Source organism: Meleagris gallopavo, chromosome 19, assembly GCF_000146605.3.
Source record: "Meleagris gallopavo isolate NT-WF06-2002-E0010 breed Aviagen turkey brand Nicholas breeding stock chromosome 19, Turkey_5.1, whole genome shotgun sequence".
NCBI lineage: Eukaryota > Metazoa > Chordata > Aves > Galliformes > Phasianidae > Meleagris > Meleagris gallopavo.
The window spans coordinates 7,398,748-7,419,525 of NC_015029.2; positions in this window are offsets into that span (position 1 = coordinate 7,398,748).

A 20,778-nucleotide genomic window follows, 5' to 3' on the forward strand; every position below is an offset into this window, starting at 1 on the left:
AAAAAAAAAAGGGGGAAAAAAAATAGAGCTTATTGTGTTGCCTGGGAGGCACAGAGCACAGTGCAGTCCTAGAAAGCAGCACGCAGTCATAGAATCATAGAACGGCTTTGTTTCAACCCCCCTGCTATGTACAGGGTCACCAACCACCAGATCAGACTGCCCAGAGCCACATCCAGCCTGGCCTTGAATGCCTGCAGGGATGGGATGACCCTGCTCTATTTCCTCTCTATCCCAGAGAGGGATTCTCAAAGCCCCAGTGCATCCCCATTGCTGCCCAGAGCAAATTAAAACTGGAGACCAAAAAACAACACCATCCAAAAGCTCTGTCCCATGGAGACTTTTCCTACTCTTCTGGGGTGGGTCCAACTCCCTTTACTTGCCTGCATCTCTATTTCTTCCCTAAAAGCCAAAGGTTTCATGCTGTTTTGTTTCTAATTTTCCATGAAGCTAATTGGATCGGTGAGCAGAGAAAGCTTTCAGGAGAAGGAGCTGCTGATGAGCAGATAGCACACAGAGCTGGGTGTGTAATCCCATCCTTACCCACAGCCTTGTTAAGATCCTTATTGCAGACATACACCCAGCTGGGCTCAGTATCAAGGTTTTGCTTCTCTCCTCCTCCCTCCCATTCCTGCCTTCTTTTTCCCTCATCCTATAATTTGCTGCTGTGTGCTGGAGGAAAGTCTCCTTTACCAGGTACACGTGTTGCACTGAGCAACATCCTCAATTTAAATGGAAATTCCATCAATAACCAACGTGATATCTCTCCTCGTCTGGGAAAGGGCTTAGAAATATAGTTGAGAGGTAAAAAATAAAAATAAAAATAAAAAGCCACAGTTTGAACCCACTGGTACCAGAGCAGGGAGCAGGTGCTGTCCTCTCAGAAAGGCCAATTGCAGATAATGAACTCCCCATTTGTTTGCAGCCAAGGGAGTGTAAATTATCTGCCTGAAATATGAGTTGAGTAATCAAGGCTGAAAATGAAACGAAGGTGGGAGGAAATGGGAATCTCATTAGGTGGTGACCACTGCCACGTCTTCCAGCGGCATTAAAAGGTGTTGGCTGAACGCAGGGCCCAATGTGGGGACAAAGAGGCGGAAATTGGAGCTATGAGAGCAAGAATGAACAGGAGGAAGGTAGGAGCAGCAGCATTACTTCTGACCACAGCAAGTTTGGGAGATGTTTTTGGCTTGGAAGAGGGAGGTTTAAGTGACAGTGCAAGGGGTATGAAGAGGTTGAGGTGTGTAAAGGGGCTCAGTGCGTGCTCAGGCCCCATCTGTCACCCCTTCCTTTTCTGCAGACTTTTCATCCTGTTCCTTTTGCCTCTGTTTCTCACAATTTGTCCATTTGACCTCCCTGGGTCAGAGATCTTCCTGTATCCTGTAATGCTAAGGAAGCCCTGAAAGCCATCCCCTAAGCATAACTCATAATGCAAAATGAATCAGAAGGAATATTTACCCTTTTTTTGTGTGTGTAGAAGAGAGAAAAAAACATAAAGAAAAACGAACAAAAAAAAAAAAGACAAAATATTCTATTGTCCTCTCATCATTCAAAATTCCAGAAATGTTCACGAACAGCTCTTTTCTGGATGGAAAACTTTCCAAAATGAGAACCTTTCCCAGATCCCCATGTTGTTAAAAAGCCATTTGCTCCTAGAAGGGATACTTGGAAGCAAATTTTTCAGCCAGCTGTAAAAATAAATCATTGAATATTGCTTCCTTTGACTGATGAGATTTATGGGTGCTGTGTGGATGATTTATAGAGAAGATCACTTAAAAATGCTCTCTTGACGGTTTTCGATAAAAAGCATTGATGCTCTCTGTGCTGCTGCAGGGCCATGTTCCATTGCAGCAAGCAAGGCAAGGACCTCACATACAGAATCAGCCTCATTGCTTGCAGTCTGTGTTTGACCACACTCATTTTGGGAAGAAGGGGGATGAGTGGGGAGATGAGCGGTGTGGGAATGTGCATCCCTTACTTCTCAGAGGCAGGATTCCAGCACCATAGGGCTGGGAGTTGAGTCCCTTCCTGGGCTGACAGTGAGCCATCAGGAGGATGGAGGAGGTCCAGCAGTGCAGAGGTTGTGTGGGATGTCACTGGGGATAAATGTCTCTTTTAGTTTGTATCTGGGTTGATGTGTTGATGTCTTTGCTGCTTTTCATGGTCCCCCGTCTTCTCCAGAGATGGGAATAAGTCCCTGGTCCCTGTCCAGATCCGGGACTTAGCTGCTTTTCTAAATTTGTTGAGGTTCATTTATGGCTGTAACAGAGCCTCTGCCTGTATGTTTAAATCCCAAAGAAGTGCAGCCTTGCAAATGTCTGATCACTTGCGATGAATAATTTCGGTTGACAGGCAGTCAAGTGAAGATGAGTGGCTTCTCTGCCATCCACATCTCTAAGAATACTTGGTGAGAAGTTTCCATTTGCTGCAGCTGGTGACTGCACAGCTTTGGTTTTCTCTTCCTAACTGATCAACCCCAGAACAGGCTCAGGCAGAGCCTTTCCCCTCATATTGTAAATTACAGCAGGATAAATGCATTACAAGGCCAACCAGGCTGGGGCTGCTCCTGTGCTCCCTAGGCTCAGTGTCACACTCTGAAGACACCTCCAAGCCCATAGCAATGATAGCACAGAGGAGAAATAATATGAGTTCATCTGTCTCCTTGTGTCTGTCCAGCTGTGCTTCAGACCAGGCTGGAGGAGCCACCTGTGTGAAATAAAAGGCTTTAAGGAGTGAAGGGATCAATTTCACCTGAAGCTGTTTTTTTTTCTCAGGGGTTGAGGGTCAGAGTGTATTTAATTTAGTGCCCATCCTCAGCAATGGATTCAGCATGAAATACTGCATGAGAGAAGAGCATCTTCATTCACTAAATAGAGATCTGAGGAAAATCAGTGCTTCCTGAGGAGCACGGGTCCAATGGAAGGTCTGCAGCATCCTCAGTCTGTGTGTGGCATCTACTGATGTGTCCTTCTTATGGAAAAATAAAGTCCATTGAAAAATAAATAAGTACCAGGCCTAAAATAAAACAAATTGAAAAAGCAAATGCTCCCATGAAGGGAGAGTGCTGGAGGGTTCATCTGCTGGTAGGGTTTTGGAGCAGAACCCATTTCCTGTGCTGGATGCAATGGCTATAAGGGCTGGAAGATTTGCTTTGCCCTAGGGCATCCCAACCCAAAGATGTGGTGGGATTTTCCAAGATGGAAACAAGGAGTGAGGGAAGTTTAACTTATTCAATAGTTTGCTAATATGCTATCAATTATGACAGGTGTGCCAACAGCCACAGTGCAGTGAGCCCTGGGAGCAAGGTTAGAGCTTGTAGGAGCACCCCCAGTGCCAGTGCGTGACCTTGCTAAGGGCTGCAGTTAATGCAGATTCAACAAATAAATAAACATTTGTAATAGGTCTGGTACCTGACCTCATCCCAACGGTGATCAGTAACAGAATTATTGACCTAACCGTGTGCTGCTGGAGAATTTTGGAAATGCCAGGTGGGTGTTCATAAATCACGCAGTACCGCTCATTTTTCTTCCTGGACTCAGCCCGATGCTGGGGCTGTGTAAATCATGGTGTACAGAGCCTTTATGGGCTGCCATAAATCTCAGAGCTCTCACCTCCTTTTTCTTTCTTTTTTTTTTTCCTTTTGTCTTTAATAATTAAAGCTCAAACAGAGCAAGAGAGGCTGAGGCCCTCCACGAGCTCTGAGTTTTTGGGCGGTTTTGGGGGTATTTGCTGTATTTTGGACTCCTTGTCCAGCCTGAACCACAGGGCTGCCTAACCCCAAGAACCCAAACAGCAGCAAAATCTGAGCTGAAGGGCTGTTAGGAGTATTGCTGTCAGGAAATTAACGCTGAGCACTACGTAAAACCAAAAAGACCCTTCCTTTTATTTCAGTTTCTGTCTTTCATTCCAAATTAGGAAGAATGAGATGATCATTAGGAGATACGAAAAGGATATTTAAGGAATGGTCCAAATGGTTTTAGAAATGAGTCTCAGGGGGAACACAGTTATAAAAATTAAGCCAATTAGATTGACCATGGGTTGTTTTTCCTCTTCATGAGGAAGCATGCAGAGGTAGGTAATTAAGGCCAGTGCAGATGTAAGGATTAGTATTCCTGGCTGCGAAGCCCACAGTTTTAATTAGTCACTGGGTCTTTCTGCAGGGCCATGTTAATAGACAAGGGCGTGGTGACCTTTTCCTTTTGTTTTTTTTACCAGGTTCATTACAGCTCTGCTTATTTGCCAGGAAGCATTACAGCTTTGTGCTTGCAGCAGCTTTAAAGGCAGATGAAAGCCATAATACCAGGTTACCCCAGAGGCACCCCAAGTGCATCATCCCAAGTGAGAACTCCTTGGTTTGTGTCTTGGTTTCCCAAATTTTGTGCTGTTCTCCATGCCTTGTGGGGATGTAGCAAATCCAGCAAAGCTCTTGGTGTCTGATAAAAATCAGTGTAAGTCAGAAGGACATTACTGCTCTTTAGACAAGAAGACACTCAGCCAAGTTTCTTATAAAATACCAGAATCACAAAATCAAATGATTTTGTAGTAGATTGGATGAGACCCTACAGACTATCTGTTTCCAACCTCCTGCTACGGGCAGGGAACCTCCTGCTAGAGCAGGCTGCCCAAAGCCCATCCAGTGTGAGGTGTGTAGAGTGCCTGATTGCTTAGCAAACCATTGATTTCTTGGGTTTATTGATGCACAAAGATTATTTGTGAGTCTTTGAAATGGAAGTATCTGTCTCATCCCTTTTGTAATTGTGTCGATATATGTACCTGACTGTGGTAAATCAGACCAACCTTGTGAAACCTCTGCTGTTACACCAGAGTAAAACTCATATAAATGAGACCAGGATCACACCAAAACCTGGCAGTAGATGAACTGCAGCAGCAAAAGCCAGCTTAATGGCTGTGTACTGCAATTTAATGGATATGTACAGCCTTTGTTTTATTACCAGGTTTTAGGAGAATAGCATCGATTTAATTGACTTTGATAGAAGGAGGTCTCCTTAGTACTGCCGACTAGGGCAAAACCAATCATGAATATAATCAAGGTATTTTCTTCCAATATGCATTTTGTCTTGCAGTAACACCTGCCCCGCATACCTTGCTGGCTGCAGGAGTTCTGTTCCCTTCCCTGTTACAGGGAAGAGCAATCCAACACATTCAGGTCTCTCCAGCCAAGCAACCCACAGATGCTACAGCCAGAATGTTGTAGGCTTCACATGTTTGTCTCAATCAAGCACAATCAGTGATAGCATCAGTGCCCTCAGCAATCACACCCAGAGCTTTCTGAGCTTCTTTTGGGGCTGGGGTGACTATACTGGAGCAGGATGAGCCACAAGGGCCATTGCTGAGGTTTGGGACCCAGCGTATACCTCGCTATTCTCTCCAAGCAGAGAAATGGTTCTGTTGTGGCTGGCAGACACCTCATTTCACTTCAGAGTGGGGCTATGCTTCTGGGTTCCTTCAATAACAAAAGCAAGCTGAAAATAAATGCCAAAACGTAGGACAATTATCACGCAATTAATTTTAGTCCTGTCACCATAACATTCTGTTTGACCTTATTCATTGTTACTTGATCTTCAGCTCGTTAATATTTCAGGTGACCTTTGGGGCTGGGAAGAAGCTGCAGTTTTCCACTAGGATCCATGAGTCAACACGAGCATCAAGTCACAGCAGCACGCCGAACCTCATTTATCATTCCATTTAAGGTGTCAGCAGAGCCATTATTCAAATGAATGGCCACACATGCAATCAATCTTTAATGAAACAATAATTGCACCTTCCACTCTGCAAGACCTCTGCCTTTCTTAAAGGTATCCTGTGTATTAATTATTGAAAATGTCTGTGTTTTACCAGCAGTAAGTTATGTTTCACCAATTGCCATCTTTCAAGAGAGTTTTAACTGGGAAATTTATGATTCTCGGTTTCACTAAGGAAAAATAAACAGTAGATATTGTTCTTCCTCTTGCTTTAGCATTTCTCATGATTCTAGTGGGGTTTTGTGTCCAGCCAGAAACACAGGAAGATGGTCCCAATGGGATGCTTGGCAGTAAAGAGAGAGAGCATGTAGATGCCACCCACAGGTGATACTTTTGAATGTCCTTGTGCAAAACACTCCTGTTCTGTAACAGGTGGTCTTTGTGGCAAATGAAAAGAGCCACAAAGTGTTCCCAAGTTGGGATACCTCAGGGCTGCCCGTGTCTCTTCCCCCTTGAAAAATGCTCAAACTTGCTTTATTTGCCAAAATTTGGGGGGATTAAATTCTGATACACGTGGTAGGAAACAAGGCTTGCATCAGGTGAGGCTCCCTGATTGCTTTTACCACATAAAAAGCCGCTGCTTTTACAGACTGATTTGGGGTTGGGATTGGTGTTGGCTCACTCTGTGTATGAGTTGGCCTTAAATCCAAGAGGAGGTGAGCCAAAAGGTTGAGTGCTGGCAGGATCTGCAAACTGATAAATCTCATCGTCATTTAAATTTTTATTAAAATGAAAATTCTTACATGTTTATTGACTCTGAGGCTCTTCTCTTCCCAAAGGAGACTGAAGAGAAAAATGCAACTGGCTGTGGGCTGCCTGGTTGGGAGGTCAATTGCTCAGTGATAAAGCAGTGCTTTGGGCAGTGAAAGAAGTGATGGTGTGATAAGTGCCATGTTGGTGGTGTAACCTCTGTGGGTTTCAGAAATGGTAGCAATGTGCTGTTCTGAATACAACCATGGGGAAGTTAAAATTAAGCAAGTTCCTATTACTAGGTTTTTTATTATTATTAATATCTCAATATTGTATTATTCTTTATATGTTTTTCCCTTACCGTGATCGCAACTCTTCAGCTGGATATTTTGTCTTCTGTTTATTCCTAGAATCACTGGCAGCTTAGCTGCAAAAGGATATTGCAATGGCCTGGTACCCTGAGCTGTTTGCACTGATGTCCCCACGGAGGGGACACAGAGAGCTGGCTGGGAGAAGAAAATGAACAGTTCTATTTATGCAGCAAGTAAATGATCACGGAGCAAGGTAAATATGTTAACAAAGAGCCTCTGCTTGCAGCAGCTGTGACAAGGCTGTGTCTTGGGGAGCAATCTCTCTTGCTATTTAGTTTCTCTCTGGTTCGTATCGACTCTCTCTGTGCTGCACTAGGGCAGCTCGTGCATTGTACAACAAAACTGTTACGTGTCAAGCAACGTTGTGCAAGTAAAGCTTCGAGCACAGTGCTGAATACTTTTTTCCTCTTTTTCCAGAACGATTTCCATTTGCCTACATTCTTTCCTGATCTCAGCTGCCCCAGGTCAGGGTCTCTCTGTGCTGACTGAGGGCACAGATCTGGCTCGTGCTGGAGGGGTGATGCATTCCAGACATCCCATGGCTGATGGCCAGGTGGGCTCACAGCCCTGGCCATAAGGAGCTATTCTGGAGCAAAGCCCTTGAGCACTGCAGTGGGTAGGAAAAAAAGCCATTAAACCCTTCTGCCAGCACAGGATTAGCTAGTGCAAGGTTAAATCTCACTTCTTAAAAGGCTGGATTGCAGAGTGATAAATGGCACGGCTTCCTGTATTGTTTGGTAATTAATTGTTTGAATCCTTTTGTACTAAGGGGAGGGAAAGAGGGAAAGATAAGAGGGATGCCCTGTTCCTTCTGTACACGCTGAGCTCCATTCATTGTGAAAGGATTTATAGTTTTCATCATAATTTAATTCTAAAATATATCACTTAATTAAAGGGATTTATTAAAAATCCCCTGGTGGTGCCTTTTTACGATTAGCCCAGGAATCAGCCCCCTCCATTGTCATGGAGACAATTCATCAATTGACTTGCTTAACTGCACAGGTCTCACCCCTCCCTGCTCTGGATGGAAGAAAGAAATCTATAGAGAAAAGCTCAAAAATCTCAAGGATGCATCAGATGCTGATTCCATTCCCCCCCTCCCCCTCCTTTTTTTTCCCCCATTCCCTTCCTCGTATCTTTGGGACTGGTTTACAAGCCTTTGTTAATGAGCTGATTAACAGTGATGATGGAGAGCTGAGCTCTCTGTCTGTCCTATGGCTGTGGGCAGGGACAGGCAGTGCTCACTTTGATGTGCCATGTGGGCTCTGCAAGACCTGCACCCAACCCAAGGAGATCAGTTGGAAGGGGGAAGAGATTCCTAACAGCAAGGCTGAAGACAAAAGCTTGGGAACATTTCCAGGCTTCTTGAACTGCCTCAAGGCTCCAAATATTGAAGTGGAATGAGAACACAAATGGGTTGTGGATCAGCATCTGACTTCTTCATCCTTTCTGGAGAGGAAGAGACCCATTCAGGGGACTCTGAGACAGGAGCACATCACTCCATGGTAGTCAGCTCACTGTCACCAGCCCTGGCCGCTGCCATTTGTCTCTCTCAGAGTTATTCTCTTCCCGTTTGAACTTCTGATAAAATGTCTCGAACTGCTCTTCTCACAACCCATAAATCCTCCCCTAACTCAAGCGGAGAGCTTGGGAGTCTTATTAAAAAACTCATGAGTGAGTTCAGACCTTCCCCAGTGATGCTGTGCCTGCAGTCTTTTAAGTCTTCCACGGTGAAATCAGGAGTTTCAGCACCGACTTTGGCATTGCTCCCCAAGCTAAAGCCTCGTGCTGAATACAAAGCAACACTTAAAGGCTCCATCTCCAGATCCTCACGTCAGGCTTAAATGCAATATGTCTTTGGATGTAGCTGTCTATTAGCTCTGTTTATTAGATCTGGAAGGACTGGTAGAGACAGAAAAGGGAAAAAAGCCCACAGAGGGAATGCTCTTTCTGTTCTTCTCCACAGCACAATATGTGAAGGGGACTGAAGGTGAAATACTACTTCAGGAAATGCATTTATGATCTGCCCACGTTGATATTTTAATTGGCCCCTGCATGTTAACAGGAGGTGATTCCAGCATTGGTCCATTTCCTTTTGCCTCCACCTTCTCAGCTGCAAGGAGCAGCTCTTCTCCAAGTCAACCAGTCTACAGGCTCAGTGGTTTAGGTGGCATTTATGAAAGTTCTGAAATTGTTTGGAAAAACATTTCTCACCATTCTTACAGGTTTTGTCCCCCTTAAACCTGCTTGACCCCCTCCTGTTTGTACTCTCCAAACATTTCACCCCAGCTCGTGATGCTTTGACAGCAGTACCTATGATCGATGTATTCAGAGCCATGCGACCCTATTTCCAGTCGGACCCAGCCAGCAGGCAGGACTTGTCTTCTGACATCAGAAGGCAGACACACAAAACCCATCTCATCAGTGCTTCTTCCCACATCCTACGCTTCCACACTGCAGGAATGGCCAAATTTCCTCTGCCCTTGTCTCTGGGGGTCCCATACCCTGCCTGGGCTGGCCAGGATGCTCGTGGGACTCCGTCTCTTCTGAGTCCTGGAGAAACTGCTGACCACATCGTTCCTCTTCCCACTTGGCCCCTTGGAGGTGTTTTTTCCCAAAGCTTTCAACTCTCCCTTCTCTTCTGTTGAGGAGTGAAGGTTGCTGGTGTAGCAGCTCATTTGCATTACAAAATATGAGCTGTTGTCCTTAGGCTTATGAAGAGCTGTCAGAGGACTGAATTAAAGCACAATGCCCCAAGTCCCTCTTGGTTTGTATTTAATTAAGGCTTTTCATTCATCATTTATTTCTGCATCCCATCTTCTTTGGTAGTTTATCAAAAAAGAGAAAAAAGGTTTCCTCCTGACAAAGATGCTGATAAGTGTTTTCTGAAGGCAACAGGCTTCTCTGCTGCCCGTACTTCTTATTTCTTTAACACATGCATATTTTTTTAATGACACAGGCACTTCTGATTTACTTTTTACAAAGAGAGTCTGGCCAAATTTACAAGAAACACACACATATATTAGTGTGTGTGTATATATACATGTGTATTTTATTGTAACTCTTACAGCTCTGGTTAAGTGCTGCTCCCAACACTGGTGCCCAGTGCCCCTGAGGGACAGAGAGCTGCATATGGCACTTCAGGTATAAAATTCACATCCATGAAGAAGAGGCACTGAGAAGTCTGTCTGATTCTTCCCAGGTGCTGCTCTGTGCCAGGAGCTCCCATCCTCCCTCAGCACGTGTCCCTGTGTGAGATCTGGAGTCTTTCATGTCTGGATATGGGAGTGATGTGCACAAGCCTTGGCTTGGTTTCTGCAAAAGCTCATTCTGAAAAGAAGGGGTTTATATATATCCTCCCATCTTTCCTTCTGTTACACAAACGTACTCTCTCAGTGCAGATAATTAAAAATGCTCACACATCCCCAAAGCAGAGCAGCTCAGGTGTGACCAAACGTGCCCGTTCCTGCATTTCACCCTTTGAAAGCTTCACAAATCAAAGAGAATCACTTTCAAACAGTGATGAATTGCTTACTCTCCCGTGTGTTTGCTTGGAGTCCTCCTTTAAGAAAATGTGAATGCTTTTGCTGGCTGTGAAAGTGTGGGGGAGATGCTCCAGTCCTGTCGAGGTGTGAAGAGCCAGCTGGCACCCATCTCCATCCCCATAACGCTGCACTGGGGGTTCATAGGCTCACTCCAAGCTGTGTGGGTATGGAGCTTTGTCACAACACTTCATCCCAGCTTGGCTGGATCCCCAACCACTTTGCTTCTGATCTGACCTGCTTCATCTCTCTGGCTCTGTCTTTCCCCGCAATGGCTGCTGCATGTGATCTGCTTTTACATGGGCCTAAATCTGGATTGATGATCTGCCCCATCCTCTGAAGAGCTGTATCACAGCGATGACATTTCAGAGCTAGTACATCACTACACACAGACTTGCTGAAGCACTTTCCCAGCTCCCGTCCCTCCTAACAATGCATTACTTAAGAAAATGAAAGCTGAAGCATGTATGTGACCATCCTTCTGATTCAGGGGGCCGTGCACCAGAGACGTTCCTGGAATAAGGAAGGCTAGCATTGCCTTTGCTCAGATCCTTCTGGCAGCACTTATCAATTATTTGGTCCGCATTGTGAAGCAAAGGCTCTGTGCCATGACACCGGTTGTTGCTGACAGCTGGAATCTCCGGTCCCCTTGATCATGTGGGCTTTGCTGCTGGGGACAAATAGGAGTTTTCTCCTCTTCTTTACTGTGTGAGCAGTAAAGAGGAGAAAGGTTTCCTTACCCAGGCTCACCCAGGGCTGCTCCTCCTGCACAGCCATCACACCGCAGAGTAACAGGAGGGAGTGGGAGATGGGAGAAGAGCTCTCCCATGGCTCTGCAGCAGGAGATGCTCTGCATTTAGCTGCCTGCTGAGCTGGTTCCCAGTGAGAAACAGTCGGGGAAGGGAGAGCAGGGGGTACCCAGGTGCTTGTGCAGCAATAACTTATTTATTTAGAAATCAGCAAGGTGTGTTTGCTCTGCAGTGCATCTGAACACAGCAGGGGTGAGGAGAGCTGGAGAGAGGAGAAAATGGCTTATCTCAACCAATTTTAACTCTTCCCTCTCTTCTTTTAGACACAGTTACAATGGTGAAATGCTTTGGACCCAATATGCAACACGTCACATAATGGCCTGGACAATGAATACGGACATAAGAGTTGTGATTATGCAGCTCTGCTTCAGAGCCCAACCAAACAGAGGTTAACCACATTCCTGGCTGCAGGCTCACCCCAAATCCCTGCTGCAGTTCCACACTATAGGAACTTGGAAGGCAAACACAAGAGAGGACGAGTGAAAAAGGCCCATTATGGTTATTTGTTACAGCTGTAGGAATATGGTGGGAAGCCTGTGAGCCCGAGCTCCTTCTCTGCCTTTGCATATTGTCCTGCAGGGCAGGGCTGAGCAAAGCAGAGCTTTTACTGCTGCTTGCCTGAATGTACCTGTTCAAAGGATGAATAAAAAGCACTTTTCTCAGAGCTATCAGCTGGGATCCTTTTACTAGCGAGTTTTGCTCATTTTGCTCTGATACTTAATAAGAGCTTCAGCAGGCAGAAGCCATCTATTGCATTTCTGAAATAGACCCCTGCTCAGCAAAGAGCTGGTATTAGGGAAGCACTGAGGCTAAGGCAGGTGTTTACATGAATTTTGGAGCAGAAGCTGCACAGTGCTTTGAGAATATACAGCCAAGCTCTGCTCCAAAATGCAGAACTGAAATTGCCCTCTTCAGAGACAGGGTCACACTGTATTTTGTAATTTGGTTTCCAAATACACAGAGTGCTTGCAACCAGGTTACAAAACATTCACCTCACTGTTAATCTGAGACACAACCTCACCTCCAGAAAGGCACCTCTGGCGGAAGAAACAGCACATTTCCTTCAAAGTGCTTCTTCCCTCTCTCTATTCTCATTGTTTTTTTCTTGTTCTCTGAAGGCATCCAGTGGTATTGATTGGAGGCGGGTCCTGAAGATTGTGCTGGGAGGGCAGGAGAGGGCACAGGGCTCAGCACTGTGATGGAACTGTGATGATGGAACGCTTTGCTCTTGGAGAAAGGGCAAGGAATGCAGAAAGGAGAGGGCTGTGGGGAGCCTTGCTACCCCTTGACACAAGCTCACCCTATGAAGCACATAAACTTCATCATAGCTCAGGAATGCAAGATGCTCTATGGACAGAATGGCCGAGATGAAGGATGCACTATGGATAGGATGACTAAGATGCAGGCTGTGTTATGGACAGGATGGCTGGGATGAAGGATGCTCTATGGACAGGATGCAGGCTGTGTTATGGACAGGATGGCTTGAAGGATGCTCTGTGGGCAGGTTGGCCAGGATGAAGGAAGCCATGCAGGCTGATGGCTGCCACTTGCCAGGAGCACTGGAATTGCTGCTCAGGCACAGAGCTGGGCTAGCTGGCTTTAATTGTGCTAAGACTCTGATTGATTTCTTTTTTTTCTTGTAGCTCATTACCCAGCAAGTCATTTTAATTAACACCGTCTAATATAGGTTGAGGTGTATTTTGCAAATGTCAGCACTCTTAATTTTTTCCCCCCTCTGTGGATCAAATGCGGAAAGCTACAAGAGGACAGTGCTAAATGATTTCAGTTGATTTAACAGTGGTAAAGCAAGTCGTTAGCGAAGTGCTTTATGAAGCCATAAAAGTCCTTTCCAAGTCCTTTATGGGATTCTTGGGGAAAATCCGTTTGTCACAGAAGATTATGCACTGACTGCTCCTCACCTGAAGAACAAATGGGTGGGAGAAAGCACAGTCCTGCATCTCACCTTCAGACACAAATGGCAATGCACGCCCCCAGGCAGCTCTGCTGCCCCAGGTTCTGCAAAGCTGGTGGGTACAACTGAAGGGAAGATGATACACCGTCTGGGACAGATGGTAGCACCATGGTCATGTGAACCACTGAAAAAAAGCCACATCAAGAGCAAAGGATATGATGGAGGCAGCGACCGTGGACTGCCCTGGTCCCCGGAGTCTCATTTAGCTCGGTTTTGGAGACAATGTACTCAGTGATTTGCTGTTTCCAAAACACTCTGAGCCACTAGATCTAGTCTGATACTCCTTGCATAGGAATGGCACATTCATAAACTGGAGATTTTGTGTAAAACTCCTCCTCCTCCTCATTACAGTGGATCAACAGACTGTGTAAAACCTTTGAAAAACAGGGTACTATGCAGATCATGTCTACCAGCATGTGCAGAGATGTGTTTTCCAATACATGCCTCTAAAACTGGTGGTGTGCTGGCCCTGAACATGAAATACAACAGGTGCTGTGCTCAGCATTGTTGTCTCTCATCACCCACAGGTGTGAAACGATCTGTAATATTTAATATTTATTCGGCAAACTAGATTTAATGCAGACTTGAAGCACTAGGCTTGTTGTTTTCCTCTCCCTTACATTTGTACAATTTCATTGGCTTCAGTTCAAGCTTCATTAGGAACAGACTATTACACACAACAGCCAAGGATGTATGGCTCATAACGAGCACTGGGGTTTGAAGGCTTCCTCCTACTATGTACTGTGAGCCAAGCCTGTAAAGCTGCTACAACATCATCTTTTTTCATTCATTTCCTGTGAATAGTGGAAAGCAGCATCAACGGCATGGTGCTGGGCTGCCTGGCTCCATTGCTCATCACCAGCCCTCACCCTGTGCCCGGTTATCTCCTTATCTCCCAACTCCAGTGGGCATCTCAGCTGCTGGCTGAGCAGTTCCATGCTGGAGATGTACTTGACCTAAATAAAGGAGCCTCAGCTCTAACCTTCAGTAGCTTCCTCAGGGGCACACGCGTTCCCATCTCCAGGTTTCTGTCGATGGGTAATGGAGATCTGCAATGCTCATCACTTCCCATTCCTTAGCATTTCTCCCCCATTCCTGTCTGCCCAGCAGATGTGCTGATTCTAAGAGGAGAGAAGGAGAAAAGAAGCATCGTGTGTATGCTGGGAGGCTGAATCTTACCCATCTGGGGAGAAGTGGTAACTTCCTTCAGGGAGAAACGTTCTCTAAGAGCTATAAATGGATCTTTTCTCTGTTTTACTCCATGGCAATTACTTCCACGTGGCCAGCAGAAGGGGGATGAGCCGTTAATATTTTAGTCTCTCAGTCAGCTCAGCCTACAGCTCATCTTAGCGCCTGGCTGAGAGCTGCAGACCCAGCACAAAAGGGTTTCCTTGCTGGCCTTTGTAATGCAAAACGGATTCCTTTGTAATAAGGCATAGGAGCCCAGAGTCCTCGTAGCTGAAATCTCTGCAGAGTCGTTTTAGTAGCTGATTTGGGGGTCGCAGTGCACTATTAATGTGGTAGAACTGGAAGGTACTGAAATATCTTCCTGATTGGAGGTGGGTGAAGATTATAGGATCAGAGTGGAGCGATGTCCCGGTGATAAAGTAACCAGGCCTCCCAGCAGAGAGTTGGCACAGAGCTGCCCACCCCCAGGGAGTTTGGGAAGGTGTATATCTATGAGGACAGCCAAGGAGAAAAAAAGAATCTTGGAGGAACTTTTTCTCAGCATCAGCACTCTGAGAGTTGTGGGTGAGATGTGCAAATGAGATTGATTCATCATTCTACAGGGAGTTGGATGCATTTAATTTATTCTCAGACATCTCTGTAGCACTCACATAAAGCTGTGCGAATGTGTGTGGTACAGCCCTTCACCCTGAAGCTCCAGGAATGGCAGCTCAGTGAACTGCTCTGTGCGGAGTATTTCATTGCAGAAGTACAGTATTCCCAGCTCTGCACTCCAGGTATGAACACGGATACGTGCCTGCTCCCAACCCCAGTCACAGCACACCTGGGGATGAGCAGTTTGTTTTACAGTACTGTAATTTGTACTTTACAGTACAAATTTTTGCTGCTCCATTCAGGAGTGCACACAGAGCCAAGGATCACAACCCCAGGGTGCAGAGGAGCAGATACTCCAGGGAGATATTGCATCTTCCCCACTAGCAACAGCTTTCCCCCCTGAAACTCTAGGACTGGCTGCTCCTGGAAATAGTATAGCAGAAAATCACTCTAATGTGGTGTTTTCCTGGCTTTGCAGGCTCCAATGCTCCAACTGTGGTCATGGCTTGTGGGAGGGTGGATGAGATGCAGCCAAAGAACACAGGAAGAGATATAGCTCATGATAAAAACATCAATCAGATCCCAGGAGAAGAGCAGGGAGCAGTTAAAAGTGCTGGGCAAGGAAGGGGTTAAACCACATTCTTCTATAGTAAGCCCCCACAACTTGTCATAGCCAAGCCTGAATCAGGTGTGATGAATAACTTTAATGACTATTAATTAAATACCGAGTCATTAGAAAGGGGGCTGTGGAAGCCTGGGTAGAAGAAAGGAGAAGGGTTTGGGTTTTTCCTGCATTTCTAGGTTAATGCAATCATTTTGTTCCTTCTCTTTTTCTTCTTTGTTTGGCAGTTAGCAGTGGTAACTATTTCTCTGAGGTCTTGGTAAGTAGATTTCAACTTTTTTGTGTGTGTCTGTGTGCAATGATCCTATTTTCTAGGGGTCAAGGTGAGGTAAGTGGGCAGTGGCTGGATGTGGCCCCTCACCTGTGCTTCGTTAAAGCCCGAGCAGGGCACAGAGTGGCTGCAGTTGCTCTCCTCCTTTGTCTGTGTATGGGATGAGAAAGAAAAATCAGCAATCCTGTTTCTGGCTGCATGACTCCCCATTTCCATAGCTTTGACTTATAGCAGGCTTACGACTGCCACGATCTTGAAGACTTGTTGATGAGATAACCTTATTTCTTTTTTCTTCCCTGCTTTTGAGAAGAACAGTTTTCTCCTGTGCAAAATCACAATCTTGATTCACTCTGCAGTGCTTCCTCCTGTTCCTCCATCTGCTCGGGCTCAGCAGCCGGGGCTGGCAGTACTGCCCGCTTCTCGCTTCCCCCCTTGGCCACCGCTCTCCTCCATGCCGCAGCAGAGCTCCGTGCATCCTCCTGCGCTGCGGAAGACGTGCCCGTCTGTCACAGCAATTGGAAAGCTCAGGGGGAGATTTCTGATATTTTTACACGTGTACATACATGTTTTCTTTCTTTCTTCTTTTCTTCTTTTTATTTTTTCTTCAATTTTTATTTCTTGGGTAACTGCGTTCTCCCAGCCCCACGTTCCCCTGGTTCAGCACCGCGGACAGGGGCACGGAGGGGTTGGTCTCCATTTGCTCATTTGGGGTGTTATTAAAATGAGCTGATTCCTCAGGGGGCTGCAGGGTGGGTGTTGCCCCAAGAGGTCCTTTTAGAGTCAGAAACCCCGGGGGCTCACAGTCAGCGCTGGCCCTATGTGAATCCTGCAGCTGGGAGCCAAGTTCAAGATATGGCAATGGTGAGCTTCCAGACTCCACTAGTTGTCCAAAACTGTGTGCTACTGTGTCCAAGACTGAGTACTACTGGGGAATTCTCTGAACTGAGTGCAGAAAAAGCACTCAACCATGGAGGGGGGGGGGGGGAGGAAAGAGGAAAAGAAGACTTAACAAACCTTTCCTGGGTACTTTTGTCTTTCCTTCCTTTCTCTGTTTCTGAGCCATTAGCTGATTCATAGGTCATGCTTTTCCACCTTTGCTCTGACACTGTAAAAGCTAACAATGAGAGCTTTATTTAAGGTGAAGTGCACAAGTCCCATGCAACTACCTCTCTCTGAAGCTGTACATTTAACAAAAACATTGAATACCTTACAACTCCTGATTAAAACAGCAACAATGATCAAAGCAGCTCTGGGCAACTTATTTAACCTGGAAGAAAAGCAGATTCAGGCTGGGCACTAAGGAAAATCCCAGCTGCAAAATAGCACAATTGCTAGGGAGGGAAGGATGACCAGAGCCAGGTCTGGGGCGGGCAGTTGAGCTCCCATTGTCTTCCTTATACTGTAGTAGTGACAATTGTCTATTGCTCTGCGTATGCAAGGTGAAGGGTAACAGCAGGTTTAATGAGAAGCAATTAAAAAATGGGTCGTTCTCTAAAGAAAAATTGAAATAGGGTACCTTGGCAAAAAAAAATACAGCTCAACTATGGGAATGCCTAGGCTGAAATTTGGGGCATGGTGCTGCTCTCTGTGCCCAATGGACTGCGTCAACTGCACATGGGATGGGTGTCAATGTCAGGGACATTCATGCTAGCTGTATTACCCTTTTCAGGCATTCAGCCTCAGACCCTGTTTTTTTGGCTGTGAATGTCCAACAACAACAAACCAAAAAAAAAAAAAACCACCACACCAGAATGTGGACCAGTCCCTAAGGCTTGAGCTTGATTTAATACTAATCTCTGCAAACATCCAAACTGTGGCAGGGGCTGGCTTTAATTAAAATGACAAAATAGGGGAGCCGTGGGGATGAATTACTGAAGGAAAACGTTATATTTCCCTACAGCTAGTTTAATTAAAAATAAAAATAAGCATGCATCAGACATGAAGGGCTGCCTTGGCTTTGTTGGGCATAACTGGCACTGGTACAGCTGGCGGTGGCATCCCAGGGCACGGTGTCACCCAGAACATTTCCTGTGCTATGCAACCTGCATTGCCAGCTCCAAAAGCCCTTCAAGTGCATCTACTTGGCTGGCCTTGCTGCAGTTTATTCCCTTCACTGCCCCTTGTTATTTGGTTAAATTATCATACCTCCGGGCTCTAGCATCTGAAGATGCTGCATTTGGCCCTGCTGTCCTTTTGATATGCGCATGTGTGGGTTTGATGATGTGAAGGATACAGACAAGCCTTTAATTGTGGATGGGATGTGCTTTGGGTCCCCAGGGTCTGGCAGTGCTGATGTTCAAGGCCAGGTGGAAGCTGTCAGCCCTGCTCCTGCAGATCCCTATCACATCCTGGTAGGAAGTAACAGAAGTTATTGGGCTATGGTAGAGTCTTTGCTTTTCTCCTTCCTGGTGGAGCACCATCACTTCTTTCAATGGCTGGTTTTTGTGTTGTTTCTTTTTTTTTTTTTTTTTTATTATTATAATTTATTTATTCTTTTTCAGAGTAGAAAAGAGTCTCTAGATGAATAGTTTTTGACCCACAGTTTCTTGCATATTGTAGTGAAAATGCTAAGTCACTACTTGAAGCTGTGATTGAGCACCTGCTGGAAGGCAGGGCCAACTCAGGGGAGCTCAGGTGTGTGCAATGTACTGAGTGACCTGAAGGGCTGGAGCCAGGATCCACCCCTACCCAGGTCTCATTTAAGGGTTGGCAGCAGAGGCAAGGATGTTTCTCTAGAGATCCTTGCATATTTGAGGCCTTCTGAAGGTAACCAGCTTCATTCCCTTCTATTTTTGTTAATGACTGTTGTATTTGAATAGCTCCCTATAGCTTAGGATTTTTCTGCTTTGCTGTCATTGTTGCATTTTTCATTGTGTTACACATGCATTTAGATGAAATCCAGTGCATGATTTCTCTGTCTCTTTTATCATGAGTAAAACTCAAAACTCTTATTGGGTATTTGTTTTTTGCCCATCTCTTGAACTCCAGGAATAACCAGGGTCTTTGTTAAACAAGACCCCCCTCTCTATAGCTCTGATCTCCCTGTCTTTGGCAATTAGAGCATCTGCCCTTTGCTTGTGTAAGAATCATAGAATGGTTTGGCTTGGAAGGAACCTTTAAAGGTCATCTGGTCCCACTCCCTGGAATGAACAGGGACCCCACTGCTCCACCAGGTGCTCAGAGCCCTGTCCTTGGCCTCGAATGTCTCCAGGGATGGGGCATCCACTACATCCCTTGACAAAATGTGCCAGTGCTTTGCTACCTTTGCTGTAGGCTCCTCGTTGGGCTGTAAAGCACTCTGGTGTTTACTGGCTGCTGATGTCAATTTGTAGTAGTAGCTGAAGACCTTTGTCTGGTGTTTGGTTTAAAGGACTATTCACTGTGAATCAATCAGTGATTTGGATAGCGTAGAGATTTTTCCCATCTTTTGTATCGTGTTGAAGAATTAAGTCATTCTCTGAGTCAATGCACGTGTGTCTGTGTGAATAGATGTCCTTGCAGAGAATGGTGCAACCATGGTTACTGGCTTATTGGTGCTGGGATGCTGGGGCACACTGCAATTTGTTCTCTATGGCTGTGACTTTATCTTCTTCAGTGTATTGTGTGTCTTACTTATTAATCTTAAAAACAAATCAAAAAACACACACACACACACAAAAAAAAACCCACAGAAAACCACGATGTGCATGGAGCTGTGAGGTCCAGGCCACAGGTTGATTTACTACTATAACAGTGATGCTGAGCCAGGTGGATAAGAAAAGTAGGATTCAAAATGGAATTAAGTAATTGTTCTCACGTTCTTTTACTCTGGGAGGATCCTATTAAAGAGAAGAGCTGGGATTACCGACTGGCTGACATTTCCCTCTGAGCCTGTCTCCAGATTGGATTTAGCTTCTTTATCTCCTAATCCCCAGAGCTTTTTAATGTAGAAAGTAATGGCATCGAAAAGCAAATTTAATTTTGACAAGTAATCTGACTTCCTTCCCTTTTCTGGAGTCGAGTTTTAATCCTTTTTGCTGTCTGAAGCTGCATTACATGGGTGTATTTAACATTCTTACCACTCTAAATTCTTCCACTGAGGGCAAAAATGAAGGGAAGCCTTGCCAGCCTAGTTTCTTATCAAGCATTTCAAAACATCTCCTACTTACCTTTGGATTTAATAAACTGCATTTTCGGAAAGAGCTCATCAACAAATTCAGCCGTTTTGGTAAGAGTCGACCCGGTGTCTGATGCTTCTCCCAGTGAAATATGGGGCCAAGCCCCTTGGAGATGGAGGTAGTAGAGGAGCTCTGAGGGTTTTTTGAGGAAAGCTTCCTTCCTGTTGCTCAATTGCAAGTGTTGGAATCACTCAGGCAGTGAAAACATTGGGTCTCATCCAGCTTTGTCGTTCGTGCCCAGCTGGTTGGGTTCAGCCTGCACAGGCAGAGAACTCTTGGGTGACATCCCTCTGCCACCTGCGTGCTCTGGGATGGAGGATGATCCCTACACTGGGTTATTATACAACATCAGCTGCTGCAAAAAAGCTAAAACTAAATCATGGAGGAGGAGTAAGGTAACAGAGCTCCAGAGCTGCTAATCTCAGTGGAGAAAATAGGAAAATCCTGTTATTATTACACTTCTCCAACTCCAGATCCCAGTGAGCCATATCTAGGGGAAGATCAATGGAACAGATCATTGGCAATTTCCGACACAATGACATCTCACCCCATGCTGCTGCCCAGCACTGCACCAGCGCCAAGCTTGCTGTTTCCCTGAAAATATCAGTTGCAAACAGGATCTCCTCCTCCTGAGAAAATCGGTACTTATTGACCAGGGACTGTTTTCAAACAGCTGTGAGATGCAGAATGTCCCTGTCACTCTGCAATGTCTCAGCTGATGGTTCATCATTACAGCATATAACTACTTGGCTCCTGCAGATGCAAAATGTGCAACTTGAGCCATTGATGGCATCTCACTATTA